Genomic DNA, 15,708 nt, shown 5'->3' with positions numbered 1-15,708 from the left:
GAACACATAAGAGAAAGTTTGGGGGAAATCGGACAGTCTGTTCAAAAGTTATGAATTTTTAAAGTATCTGCACAGTCACTGCTGGATGAGAAGAAACTTCAAAAATTCATAACTTTTGAACGGGTTGTTCAATTCTCCTCAAACTCTCACTGATGTGTTCTACTAATATTGTTCCATGCACTTAACCTGCATGTCTATGAAGGTGAACTTGTCCTTTAAAGAGGGCTTACTGCAATATAAGCACCGGTGGATGCCCTCCTTAACACAAGCTCTCCGAAGGCGATGAATGGAGCATATTCCACCCTAAGCTTGTAAGGTTGTTTACCCAAGAGATTTCTTTTCCCAAAATCTCATCGTTACTTTGCTCGTCATGCACTACACCAGACATTTATGTTAGAGGATCATCTTGCACCGCTAGCTGACATTCAAGTCTCGCAAATCTTATGACAAATTTCCGCTAAAATCGGGCACACTCTTATTACGCTTCACAACCTTATACATCTTGCCCTATACAGAAAATGGCTCAAAGATGTGATTTTGTCACACAGTCAATGCAAATGGAGTTTCCTCAAATTATTCAAAAAGAAATGATAACACACTTTCATTGGTTGTAATCGATTAATATTAGCATAATTATCCTTGAAAATGTCGTGATGAACTTCGAAAACAAAGAGGTCCGAAAGACATAGAAATACAATGTATAACAATTTATGTATAAGAGATATATAAACTTTTATAACAGTAATTAATTTTGATATCAGATTTTTTTTATGCACATTGGGAGGAATTACTAAGATTATTTACACCATGAATTAGGATTCTATGAGATCCATTTTCCAACTTATAGATCAAAACATATAATTCCACGCATATTATTTACTCATAGCATTATCAATCAAAAAACAAACACACATGTAAATGTTTGGTTTTTTTTTCAGAATTCGAAGATTACGTCACAAGAAACGTATGTGCCAATGTCATGACGATTGCGTGATCAACGGCCGAGATCTGGGGGAAGGGGGCACTATCGACATGTAGCTCTTCCTTTCTCCTCCAACAGTTTCCATCTCATACTTCTCTCTACGCATTGTACGCGACATCTCCGTTTCAAGATCATATTTTACTTTAGTATTAGATTGTGTCCATGGGAATCAGAACCTCTATCCCTGCTGTCCTTTTCTTCAGGATGTTTTAGTCCTTCGATGGTAAGACCCAGATCATCTTTGCCTTCTCCCGGCTCCTTTGAATCATCACATGCGACTCCAACTTCGATCTTGTCGACATTTGTCTGAGCAACACAACATCAAAGTCATCATCGATGTCGTTTTAAAAGTCTAGGGGCTCATTAACTCTACCATTTCCTATACCACCTGAGGAATAAATGAGCATGTTTTGGGCATTGCGTGTGATACTTTCTGTGCCTTTCTGTGCGCTATCAATATGGTCGTTTACATGCCGTTTCACTACTTAAGCTCATACACAATCATAGTTAACATGTAATTTCTCCTCTGATTACCGCGTTTTTAAGAAGCCAGCTGGCCGAAAAGACATCGTTACACTGTTTGCACTTCCATTTTTGTCCGATCCCTCATGCTCATACCTCAGGTGGGTTGTTGGGAAGGTGCCGCTGCAAAAGCGGTAAGATCCTCTTTGACCTTTTGGGGAGTAACCATATCTCTTTCCTATAAATGTATCTACTGGCGACGTTCCTGCAGTAACAAAGCTAATACTCTCCAGTTAGGATAACGCATTTGTTCCTGCATGGCGTTACTCCTGCTCCTGCAGGCAGCGTTTATAAGAAAACTTGTGACCAGAAACAATGCACTGTTAAGGCTTTTCTCCGGTGTGTGTGTTCGTTCATGGCGAACCAAGTCCGCTGACGTTTTGAGTATTTTGGAACAAAATTTACATGGATGATGTTTCTGAATGAAACGCCTTTTGGGAAATACCAAGGAGCATATCCCACACTTCAAAAGGCATTTTGAAATGTGTGATTCATTTCACGCATCCCCTTCCCTTCTTGCTCATTGTTGTCTTGGCATCCCTTGTTCTTAGCGTGAGCTATTTTGATGTGTTTGTCTCTTGAAGTCTCAATGAGGAAACATTGTCCGCACTCCTTGCAGATAAATCGCTCTGGGTTTCGGTGCAACTCATCATGCTTTATGAGATTGGTTCTTGTACTAAACGACCTTGGACACTTGGAGCAAGAGTAAAGCTTTGTTCTTATGTGTTCTAACTTATGCCGGTTCAGGTTAGACTGCGTGTTGAAGCAGTGGCCACATGTATTGCACTGTAATAAGTTTTCCCCTATGTGCGTGGTTCGTCCATGATGCAACAAGTCCCGAAACCTCCGGAACATTCTAGAACAAACTGTACATCGATGTTTGTGAGTCGAGTTCTTTTCTGCAAGTCCTAGAGAGCATATTCCATACTTCCACAGTCTTTTACCCGTGTGATTTCTATCAAGCGTCCCCTTCTTTTCCTTATGAACAATCTCCTCACTTTCTTTGTCAGATATCTCTGGTACAGGATAATCTTTAAGATTGCCACCATGGGAACCACAAACTCCACACTCATCCTTTTCTGGATTTTCGAGTGGTAAGCTTTTGTTTTGACCGACCCCATCGTCATGTAGCTCATCCACTTCCTTTTTTTCTTCTCCGATAGTCTTGCTCTTTTTTCGGGCAAGGCATGCAGAGGTGGAGTTCATCGTTGGCATGGATGCAACGCTCCTTGCAAGTAAACCGCTTTCTGTTTCGGTGAATTTTCTCACGGGATATTTTGTGAAGAATGATTTTGGGCTGTATGCGTGTGTGCTGTAGCTCATGCTGCTGAAGGATGCATTTCTTTGAGAAACTGAGGCGACAAAATGTGCACTTGAAAAGGTATCCTCTGGTGTTTTCGTGGCATAATTCACTCTCATGGAATTTTATACCTAGGTGCCTTTTCTTATTTTCGGCTTGGTAGTGTTGATGTCCGAACGTTATATCACTTCTCCTCATTTCACCTTCCTGTAATGCATTTTGAACGAGACAGACGCTCTTAGAATATTGTGAATTGTATTTTCAAACAGCACGATTATGACAGGTAACATTTAATATAAATCATCTTGAAATCAGCACATGATTTATATTTTTTTCATCTTTGTCGATCTCTTTTTCTCGATAAAAAGACTTTCCCTGTAAGCATTAAAGTCAAGATAAAGACAAAAAAGGAAGAAAATAGAAATATTGCTACAGCGACTAGTATACCTCTGAAATATCGAATTATTCTGGTCAGAGAACGTATTGTTACCGTGAAACAACAATTTCACATCATTGGCAGATAATACATGTTAATATGTGGTACTTGTGTATAATTATACCTGTACCAACTGTAACCAACACTTTGAGCCCGTTTTAGAACATTTGGAGATTGGTTGATATTTTTGCATTTTCACTTAACGCTTTACCCCAGGGACCACCCCCCTTTCAAGATTACTGTTGGGTGAGGCATATGTGTAAAATGTTATCTCTTAAGCTCACTTTCACAACTAACATTATCAAATGCTTTAGAGGGAAGAGCGAGAAAACACAATTTCCCTTGATTTTTATCCTCAGTATTACCCTGACTCTTAACCGCTAATCTATGACCTCTGATCCCAAACTTCCAATGAGAATCAAAATTAGTATTTCCAAATTTCATGAAGATACATTAATATTGAACCATCCCCGATACGGCTACGAATGCGTCTTAATATTGATATCTCTTTACCATCGTTATATATAATTATGTATGTGACCATACACCACAAAACAAAGAAAAAGTCACCAGACATGGATTTTTAGTTCAGAACAGATTCTGAAAGGGCAGACGCTAAGCTTAAAAATGATGTATGACTCAATTCAAATGGACTCTCCTGACATATCTAAATATTGGAAAGATAGCGCACACTCTGGAAAGGAGTGAACCGAGAAAAGAGCCTGTGAAGTACACGGCTACCTGTCTATTCAAGCGCTTAATCTTTACCAAAACGTGCTAGCTGCGCGATGAATGGGACAAAACACAGGATGTAAACCATTGGAGCAACAACAATGAAGGGATTATCGGATTAAATTGAAATTGAGTATGTTCTATAAACACATTCTGTCCATGATTAATGCTAACTTTCAGAGCAGCACCCTTCAAAAGTTATCAGACTTGAAAGTGAAGAGTGTGCAAAGGTTTATCAAGAAATGAAAAAAGGGGGTCTCTAAGTCATACCTGATCTCACTACTCACCAAAAAAGGTTGTAGAAAAACAACTGAAAATGTACTTTCCCACTCATTTTATGATCTCAAACTTAAGAATAATGTAGAAGGATAGCTCTTTAATAAAATGTGAAAACTAAACATTGACTTTACTGACCCGTTTCACCTTTTTGAGTCTGTACGTGAAATCAAGGGGTGCGACATTTTGTTCGTTTTGAGATGCACGGTCACATAATATAATTATAAAATAACATGTGACCAATATTGGATATACAGTGTAATGCACTTACCTTCGCAGCAGTGTCATCATTCTTTTGATAAACATCGGCTACTTGGAAGTCAGGAGTCTCTGAATGGGTGTCATTCATAATCATATCTTCATCTTCCTTACATTCAAGTTTGACGCATGGCTCTCCCTTTCCATCTTCGCCGTTAATATCCTTCTCGCTCGTCTCATCATTCACTGTGGACGACGTCATAGTGTCAGGATAATTCAAGAGTTGGCCAAAATGGGAGTCAGAGTATCCACGCTTATTCTCCTCCCTTAAAGAGTCTTCAGTTGGTACGTTGGTATTTTCATCACCTCCTGTAAGAATCCAACAAGTCTCACCACACTCTTCGGAAGTGCAATCGCAGCCATCATTTGCAGAATTTTTCGATGGGGTTCGTCTGTACACCAGACTCTGCCCAATGCATGCAGAAGAATGGTCCTCAACTAGATAATCGGCTTCAGGACAATCCCCATCGATTTCTCTATTAGTTCCTTTTATTCCGTCCAGTGCCTGATAGTTGTTTTGACATAGTACATCGTTCTTATCGTGTGCCTTTTCGGTGTGTTTGTCTCTTGAATTCTTCCTCAGGAACAATTTGCCACACTCCTTGCAGGTAAATCTCTTTATGTTTTGGTGTATTTCCTCACTGGATATTTTGTGGAGAGTAACTTTGGGTACTTTTCGTGTGTGATGCAACTCATGCTGCTGAAGGGTATATTTGTGAGAAAACTTTTTCCCACAAGCATGGCACTGGAAAGACTTTTCTCCGGTGTACGTTCGTCCTTGGCACAGCATCTCCCCCTGCGTCCGGAACATTACTGGGTATGTTGCCAATCGATCAACACTCTTCTCTGTTTTCCCTTCCTGTAATGAATTTTGAAATCAGAAATTTTACATTCTTAAAAATTGTACTGTGAATTGTGCTTTCACGCCGCACTATGACAGGCAAAGACGTCAAATTCACAAGAATTGACGTATACATTATTCTGAAATTGGCAAATGAACTACATTTTGATTATGTCAATCTTCTTCTCAAACGGAATCTTTTTATCTATTACTAACAAACATTGAAGTAAAGACAATGAAGTGGATTTGTATAGAACTCTCACACAAGTTAAATGCATTTTGGAACGTCGGCCTATCACAAAGAACTGAAAGATACCAAACATTAATAACCCCGGTCATTGATCACACGTTGTCAATGTCAAATAGACTTACCGCATCAACATGGTCTTCTTCATTATAATGAACATTGACGAGTTGGATGTCAGGAGTCCCTGAATTAGTGTAATTCGCATCTCCATTTCCTTCATATTCAGTTTTGACACATGGCTCCTCTTTTCCTTTTTCCCCCACAATCTCCTCCTCAGTGCTCTTATCATGAACTGTACCCGACATCTCTGTTTCAGGATCATCTATTCCATTGTAACCATGGGAGTCACATGATTTATCCCCATTCTCCTCTTTTACAGGATATTCAGCACGCACGTTGGTGTTTTCACTGAGAGCATCAACTTGAACACTTGCCTCATTCGACTCCTTATCTTCTCCCTCTACAATCTGTTGCTCGCTATTCTCATCATGTACTGGACCTGACATCTCCGTCCCAGGATAAGCTAGTCGATTGTCACCGTGTGGGTCACAGGTTCCATCTTCATGCTCCATCTTTACAGAATTTTTATCAAGTAGATTTACGTTTGGACAGACCTCATCGACACTTGGCGTTTCCTCCATTTCATCTTCTTCCACAATTTTCCTGCAGTGTCTACGTAGCGACGTAAGAGCCCTAGTCTCACCATACTCTTCGCAGGTGTTGTCAGAGTCCTCATTTACAGTATTTTTTGGTCGGGCTCGTTTGTGTTCCCAATTTTGGTAAGAACGACCAACAATATGATCAGTTTCATACAAATCTTCATCTATTTCTCTGTCACGTTCTGTGGTTCCATTCTGTTCCTCATTGTTGCTTGCACTTGCAGTGTTGTCACCATGTATATTTTGAAGATGCATGTTTCTTACATTCTCCCAGAAGAACAGCTTACCGCACTCCTGGCAGGGAAACCGTTTACCGTTTTGCTGAATATTCTCATTGGATATTTTGTGAAGAATGACTTTGGGCAGTTTACCCGTGTGCTGTAACTCATGCTGCTGAAGCGTGTATTTGTGAGAAAACTTGCGTCCACAAGCATTGCACTGAAATGACTTTTCTCCGGTGTGTGTTTGTTTAAGGAGCAGCAAGGTCGTTGTTGTTCGTAAGATAACTGGGCATGTTCCCACTCGATCTACTCCCTTGAACTGCTTTTTCCCTTCCTGTAATGAATTTGGAGTAAGAAAGGTCCTCGTCAATGTTACGTTGTGAATAAACTATTGTGTTTTTACGTGCCACTGACAGGCAAAGACTTCAAACACACAAGAATCGACATACAAGTACATTACCCTGAAATTTGCACATGATCTACATTTCTGTTGTCTGTCGATCTTCTTCTGTTTCTTGAATACAAAACCTTCTATCCAAGCGCTAGTACTAAAAAAGAAAGAAACTAATTTGAAGAAATGTTACATTAATAAAAAAACTACAGCATCATCGTACTGAAATATGTGCAGACCCTATTTCGTGTATAAACAAAGGAATGATACCAAACTTATGTTGATTCCTTTAGCAGAAATTGCATTTTGATACTATAACGTGTATTTGCCGACCTATTACTAGTGTAACTTTAACAACAGTAACATGTAGTCAATGTCAAAAATATTCACAACACAGTCTTTATCATTCCCATGAAAATCGACTGCTTGAAAGCCAAGAGTGTCTGAATCCAAGTACTCCGTGTCGTCAGTTTCCTCACAGCCAATTTTGACACGTGGCTCTCCCTCCTCATTTGCTTCTTTCCCCACGATCTCCTTCTCACTCTTCTCATCATGATCTGTACCCGATATCTCTGTTTCAGGATCATCTATTCCATTGTAACCATGAGATTCACATGATTTATCCTCATTCTCCCCCTTTACAGGATTTTCAGCAGGTACGTTGTTGTTTTGACTGAGAGGATCGGCACTTGCCTCCTCCGCCTCCTTACCATCTCCTACAATTTCTGCCTGGCCCTTCTTGTCATTACCAGACATCTCTGTTTCAGGATCATCTATTCCAATGTAACAATGGGATTCACATGATTTATCCTCATTGTCCTTTACACGATTTTCAGGAGGTACGTTGTTGTTTTGACTGAGAGGATTGGCACTTGCCTCCTCCGCCTCCTTACCACCTCCTACAATTTCTGTCTGGCCCTTCTTGTCATGGACATTCACTATACCCGACATCTCTGTATCGCTTCCCTTTCCTTGCTTCTCATAAGTCTTACATCCCTCTGACGGCATTTGTCCCAGGGATACACAAGACTCGATATTACACAAGCCCTCATCGATATTCTCATTCAAGTCAAGAGACTTATTATGGCGTTTGATAGGATTGTGTGTCTTTACTCATGTCGCGCTAGGTAGACTCGATCTTTAAACCTCTTATCACAATATGGACACTGATGATGGCGCTCTCCTCAGAATGAGTTAACCGGTGACGAATGACCGTGCTTCTCGTAGCAAAGGATTTCGAACAGATCCCACACTTGAAAGGTTTTTCACCCGTGTGAGTTCTCTCATGAAAATGAAACTCACCATTGCGGAAAAACCTTTTGGGGCAAAACCTGCATTGGAAGGGTTTGATCTTAGAGTGGATCCGCTTGTGGATACGAAGTGCATCGAGTCTAATGTAGCCCTTCCCACACTCTTCGCACGAGAGGGGCGCATTCCGAGTTTGCGATCTAACATGAGCCTTAAACGTTTGCCTCTTAGAAAATACTTTGGGGCAGTGTGGACATTTCAAAGTCTCTCCCTCATGCAACTTAGAATGGAATCGCCGGCAGATGATGGTTGGGAATAAAAGCTCACAGTGGCAGCACTGGTAAGGCGCCTTGCCCTCGGTGTCTTTCAAGTGTCCTTTCAAATTCTACGGGCATGTGAAGATCCTCTTACAGTCTTGGCACCGGAAAGACTGTTTGTCACAAGTCTGCATTTTCCTTGGATTCTCCCCCTTCTCAGGTTTTTGTAATTCACTAGGTAGGACTGTACATGTTCCCACACGATCGACTATCCCCTTGTTTTTACCTCCCTGTAATGAATTAAGGGGGAGATCATCTTATAATAAATGTTTAATTGCTCTTTCAATACAGTGCCAGTCATGGGAGTTCTAATATGCACATAAAGTCCCGAAGTTTGCTCATGATGTACATTTGTATCACACGTTATCTCTAGGATATGTCTATTTTTTTCCTCATAATTCCAAAAGTGGCGGGTCTTTTGAACCTAACAAACATAGATGTAATTTTGCCCCTTGGATCGTAGAATCCACATGAAAAAACGATGCGATTTCTGTCATGCGTATACAAGAAACTTGAGTCAAAACATATATCATACATACTGTATAATCATGCATTCATTGTTGTTGTTGTTGTTTTTCTTTTCATTTGCTAATACCCGAGTATGAAAATACAGGCAATTCATTTCCATGAAAAATGTGCACTTACTTGGGGGGAAATGGAAGTTGATTTTAAGTTTCACTTTCTCAGATACGTTGTACTCTCAAAAAGTAACACATTTTCATTACCATTTTCCGATAGTGGGACATGTACAGTATTTATTTCAGCCATGAAAAATACTGTAAGTGTTTATTCTTCCTGTCTCTAAACGACACAAAGTATGTACCATAGAGGTCTTATTAAGCTTCAAAATTGTAGTCCAATTTGTATATCAGTGGAAAATCATAACCAACTCCAAGAGCATTCGTCAGTTTCTGACCAATTAATCCCCTGATTTGTGATATTTCTACATTGAAAGTGTCATGTCCGTTACATCTTTTTTTACTGTAATTTTCGTAGCCAACAGGAAAATTTGAGTGAAGTTGCTGAAAATCTTTTTTTTTTCTATAATACAATGTAGCGTTAAATCCCCTTGCATGTGTAGCAACAATTCTTCTTATTCAACTCATAGTTTTCCGGTAAATGGCGTAACGGACATGACACCTCATAATAGACAAAAGGCAGAAATAACACTATCCCAATGAAACAGGGTGGTGAACAGTTTCAATTGCTCAAGGATGGCACATTTCTACACAGTACTGGAGTAACTAACTAAGTTTGCACTTTTCAGCAAAGCAAAAGCAAACATTTTCCCCCATTTTGCAGAGGATCACTCTTGATTACTACCCTGCTGCAGGCACCGGTTTGATCCATAACCACCTCTTGTAATCCTAACTGATAATTACAGAAGGTGTCCTTCTGCGGAGTATTTACCCATTGGACTCCTAAAGGCAAGACAATGAAGTCTCACTGATGGATTCCATCTAATACTAAAAAATAGCCTTTTTTAATGATACTGTAAGAGCACTGTCGACCACATATTGCATGTATTCACCATGGAGTCAGCACAACAGCCAGGAACTCCAGACCTGCACAATGGATCCTTGCGCATTCATGACCATGATCGTTGATGTACAACAAAGTATCCAAATGTCTCCGAAACTATGTCTTCAATGATGGTGTTGCTTCACGATTCATAATAAAAAACAAAACAAATTAATTTATACTCTATCAATACATGTACCTCTCCTCATCTCTACGACTCTATGAATATACAACTTGGGGGCTTCAATGACATAACCAAGAGGGCTGAGGATGGAATTACTGGCTTTATACCACGTGCTGTAAGTTGCTCTGTGTCGCAATAGTCACAGTCTTAAAGGAGTTTTATACATTTGTGTACATGTATCCAAACCGTACATGTAAACAATGTACCTCTACACCAAGGGATATGTACAGGTGCACTTGACAGCATTCTGTCAGAAAGCAATCTCAAGATGCCATGGGAACACACTCAAAGGTACACTGCATTTACACTGCACCACACATCATTTGCAACCAGTTGTTAGGGTGAGCATCCAGCATTATTCCTCCTCACAGTACACCACTCTGACAAGTCTCATGAAGTGCCTTTAAAGGGATCGTACAGTTTTGGTTGAGACCTGATTTCAGGTTTCTAACATTTTTTGGTGAGATAATGAGAAACCTTTTATGAAATGTGAAAGAGCATGTAATTCCATGAGGAATTCAACGTTTATTTGATGAAAATTGGTTTTGAAATGGCTGAGATATCCAAAACAGAGTGATTCTAATAAGTGTGGGACCCACACTTTATCATGATCGCTTTGTTTTACTTTGTTTTTGGATGTTTCAGTCATTCCAAACCCGATTTTCATCAAATAAACTGTGAATTCCTCTTAAAATGGTATGCTCTGAACTATTTCATAAGTGTTTTCTTGGTATCTCACAAAAAGTTAAAAGTCCAATTCTCATCTCCACCAATGCTGTACTATCCCTTTAAAGGGGATGGCTAGTAACTGATCAGTGGGAATCAGTGGGAATGCTGGGGGATGATTGTTCAAATTCTTGTGGAATTCATTTAAGAGTACATTATATATTTATTGTTGTGTGAAAATTATTTGCTTCAGAATGGTCTCACATTCAAGTAATGTGCAGTTTAATGTTTCCACGTTAGCATGCCTGTACAGTGACGGGGCGCTCGTTAACGGCAAGACTGCATAACAGAGAATGATTCTACTCCAAAGAAAACATAACGTTGCAGAAATGAAATAGACATATCACTTTTCTTTCAGACGATAACACCAAGCTTTACAATGATACCAAACTGTTCTTTTTTGTTGTTGTTGTTGTGTCATTGCATAAAAACAAACTTGTTTTCGTACAATGTATACACATTTGATTTGTTCAGTTTTCTTACCACGTGGGACGGAGAGGTGGTTTGTGTTGTATGCCATTGTGGTAATTCTGAGCATTGTATTCCATGTACTTGAGCTGTTAAATCACAGAAGCCTGCAAAAGGACTTTTTTATGTTTTGTCCATTAACATTATGTAATAGTACATGTAGTAAAAATGTAGTAGTTTAGTGTGCATTTATTTTCTTCCTTTATGTGGAAACAATGTAGGAAATACATTACAAGGGTGTCATGACCGTTACGCTTATGTATACATGTGACTGCAGTTATGATGTGTGTCCTTATGTTCTAATCCCACTATGTCAACAATAAAATCCATTGTATCTGCCATACCTTGTAATTCTATAAGCTTACAGTAAGTGGACAAACCTCTATAATAATGTCCGTTATACACTAAAAGTGTCATGTCCGTTAAGCAATACGTATCTTAAACTTACAAAGAATCTTCAGGGTTACTGTTCTGAAATCTGACATTATGAATAAAGTGGGTTTAAAGGTTTAATCAAGACCAAAAACAGGTGAATCTTATCCAAAGATTTATAGGAATTTCCATATTCATTAGTAGATACGCTCGGAAAAAAAGTGCGTTTTTCGACAACCACTTGATAGATTGTTTGAGCGTGTGTGTGTGTGTGTGTGTTAGTACGCATTATATTGACAATTAAATGCGTCCGATAAACTCACAATTCTTTTGGAGACTGCCATTCCACTGTGTGATGGTTTGAATAACATTACGAGTCTGTATACAATGATATCGTATACATGTACACGTGTATATATACAATATACACTCAACCAGAAAAGTAAATTCCCCCTACCATTTTTGGATATGCAATGTACATCTCAAAAATTAGTTTATCTATTTTCATAATTCAAACGCGAATGGATAGGGAAATTTATTGTCATAACAGGAATGGCATATCATTGCCACGAGATAATTATCATTATGGGCGTGAAAATGCATTTTATGTCAAAATGTATGGGAAAAAGTAGCACTTAGGATTATATGAAGTATATTGGGTGTATTTCCTATTCAAGTTAGCAAATGAACATTTTAAATTGTTATGCAATTCTCAGGAATTTCTTCAGGTACAATGTGCTTCCCTATTAAACAGAAACTTTTTAAATAGACCTTTTCATCATGAAAATATTGGTCGAAGCCATGTGCTTTTTAATTCAAATTTGGGTTGATCACATTAATGTGCTTAAGGCCATTTTGCATCATGCCGCGTCCGCAAATTTTTGAAAGAGGTGGAGCTACAGTTGTCCTTGAAGATAGGGTTCCGGTAAAGGAGGTGGCCAGGAGACTAGGGGTTTCGCCCAATGCCATAAGGAAACTTAAACGGAAAGCGAGCAAGAAGGTGAAATACAGGGTATGACACTTCACTGCAAGAATTTCAGCGCATCTTGAAGAGAGTATGGGCCAACATTGAGCTGCGCCAAGTACAAATTTTAGTTAACAGTGCAATTGTACGAGGAAGAGATGCCGGCTGGTCATTGGAGCGGATGGTGGACATATCAATTATTAAATACAATTGTACTTCACTGTATGCTCTTGAAAAGGAGATAGAGAAATATGCAATAAACCATGCTTAAAAGTGTAGTATCGTGAGTTATTATTTGCGCAAAAGTCAAAGCAAATCACTAAAGTGCAACTTTTTTTCCATGCATTTTGACATAAAATGCATTTGTTTTCACACCAATAGTGATATTTGGTGGCAATGATATGCCATACGAGTAATAGCATTCCCTATCCATTCCCATTTGAATTATGAACATCGGTAAAATACTTTTTGAGATATATCCAAAAATACTAGGGGGAACTTGCTTTTTTTGGTCGAGGGTATATACACTGTATATAATGTATGCAGTAATATACAGCTGTATAATATATAATTATCATACACGTACACATTATACAATTGTGTGTACATTATATACATGTATATATATACAATATATATATATATACAATATATATATATATATATATATATGTGTATTATGTATATATGTGTGTGTGTGTGTGTGTGTGTGTGTGTGCATCATAAATGAATGTGATGTCCGTTATCCAGGAATTGACCATTTACAAACTTTGTGATATGCTGTTTTCGCACATTATTGCATCATCTTTTTCATCCATTCAATTTCGTGTTTGTAATTTTAATTTGTTACATTACTTGTTACCCGAACAAAAGCACTAACAGTACATAGAATTCAGACAGTTCTCACATTGGACAAGCTTTTTTGTTTTTGTTTGTCTGTTTGTTTAATTTCCATCTGAGAAGATGAATGTATAGCCCATGTTACAGGTGCAATAGCTGGTCTTCCACGGGGTCCAGCTGTACAGGCGGGACCACTTCACCGGGTTCACCATGCTCTTTGCGATGAGAAATTTAAGCGGGATCGTGCATGAACTGTGACTCTCACACACAGGATCTCCATTGCATGTCCTATCCGAGGGACAGTATTTTTTGTCTCTTACTATAGAGGGGACGCTATGATTACACGCAACAATGCTCACTGGGACTTGAGAATGGAACCCGGTCCTTTGGTTCGTATATGGTAGACACGCTACCGACTGAGTTAACTCACCGCTCAATGCAGCGACAGGAAAATTGATCACATTAATCGTAGTCGTAAGCATAAGAACATACATGTATTGCGAAATGTGACTAGAATATGCTGAAACAGAGGGGGGGGGGTCTTGCAATAGCATCAGAATCAAAGTCTTTTCAAGTCGCATTGAGCGACATTTTGTAACCACCTGAGGAACGGTTCGTCAAACGTATGTGTTTTTCTTTGTTTCTTGTTTCGTTTTTGTTTTTGGTATTTTAAAATCGTTCAGGATTACTAGTAATCGTCAGACTCAAGAGAAATGGGCAAAATAAAATCAAAACATTTCAGACAAAAACAAGGAATAAATGAACAGATTAAAACCTTAAAGGGTAAAAATAAGAGAAAGAAGAACAAATATCCATGGCTGAACAGTCCCCCAAAATACAGAGGGGGACATGATCCATCCCCGGCATTTCAGAGTTTGATTGGGAAACTTTAAAGCACATGATGTATTAGTAAATTACAGTTATAGGACAATGCAAATGAGTAAGGTTTGTATAACTATAAAATGTATGCGAATACTGTTTTTTACAAAAAAAAAACCAAATTTGATATAAGGATTTATAACAAAAAAGCAATGAATCTCAAACTTCAGTTTGTTCTAGTTGCATTATCTGCATTCTGAGGTTGTTTGCGTCGTCTGTAAGGGTGGGATTTCACGGAGCACGCGAATGATTTGCGAAGGACGCGAATGACAAAATCCAACATTCGGAAAAGTTTTTCTACGAATGTTTTCCGACAATGAAGCCGAAAACTATTCTTGCGCAATTTGTGCGAAGTTTCCACGACGTATGTGCGAATGTCGTGTGTATCATTGCCAAAGTACAGCATGTTACGTACACGAAGAACACGCGAAGGAAATGCGAACAACGAAAAATTTTCAATAATCATGGGAGAAAATGTACCCAAGGAGAGGTGGAAGCTGTCTTGAGGTTAATTTTTTTCTTTCCTCTATTTCTCCTTTCTTTTTCTCTCATTTTTCTATTGTGTGCTTGCCTACATTTTTTTCCTAGGAGGTATCTCCACTAGTAAAGCATATGATCTTTTTTTTTTTTTTGCAGTTCCTACAACACATAATCTCTATACTTCAAATGAAATTTTACATACTTTAGATTAATTTTAACTGTATTCTGCGATTTTTTTTGTATCAAACATTTCTTTCTCTTTTCTAGTCTTTAATTTCTTTTGTTACTATAGTTGTTGATAATTGTTTGATGTTTAGGTGTATGCTACGATTTTTATTTGTAGAAAACGTATATGTCATACATCCCCCAAACGTGCGCTAAACGTTCGCGAGAATGTCTCAAAAGGTACGCGAAGAGTTTGCGATTACGTCGTAAAATGATCGGAAAAACTTCGCAGATTTCGCGTAACATACGCGAGACATTCTCCAAAGTTTCGGAGTCTGTTTGGGGTTTCACGAACATTTTGCGAACATCGCGCGTGTCTTGCGAAGGTCTTGCGCATATGACGAGGCTTTAAAGACACTTTCGAGAACAATCCACGAGCAAATCACGACCAAGTGTGCGGAAAAGGTTCGCAGAAAATTTCAAACTTTTTTGAAATTCTCGCCGAAGTAAAAACGACATTCGCGAACAACTGACGACGCTTCCGAACCCTCACGTTCGTTTGGCGATCTTTTGCAGACCAAAATGCGAATGCTGGATTTTGCCATTCGCGTCCTTCGCAAATCGTTCGCGTGCTCCGTGAAATCCCACCCTAACTTTCAACAATCCTTTTCCCATCGCT

This window comes from Diadema antillarum, unplaced genomic scaffold, assembly GCF_040938485.1.
Source record: "Diadema antillarum isolate AM-2024a unplaced genomic scaffold, OU_Dant_1.0 seq00000172_RagTag, whole genome shotgun sequence".
NCBI classification, from domain to species: domain Eukaryota; kingdom Metazoa; phylum Echinodermata; class Echinoidea; order Diadematoida; family Diadematidae; genus Diadema; species Diadema antillarum.
This window is presented reverse-complemented; position numbering follows the sequence as displayed.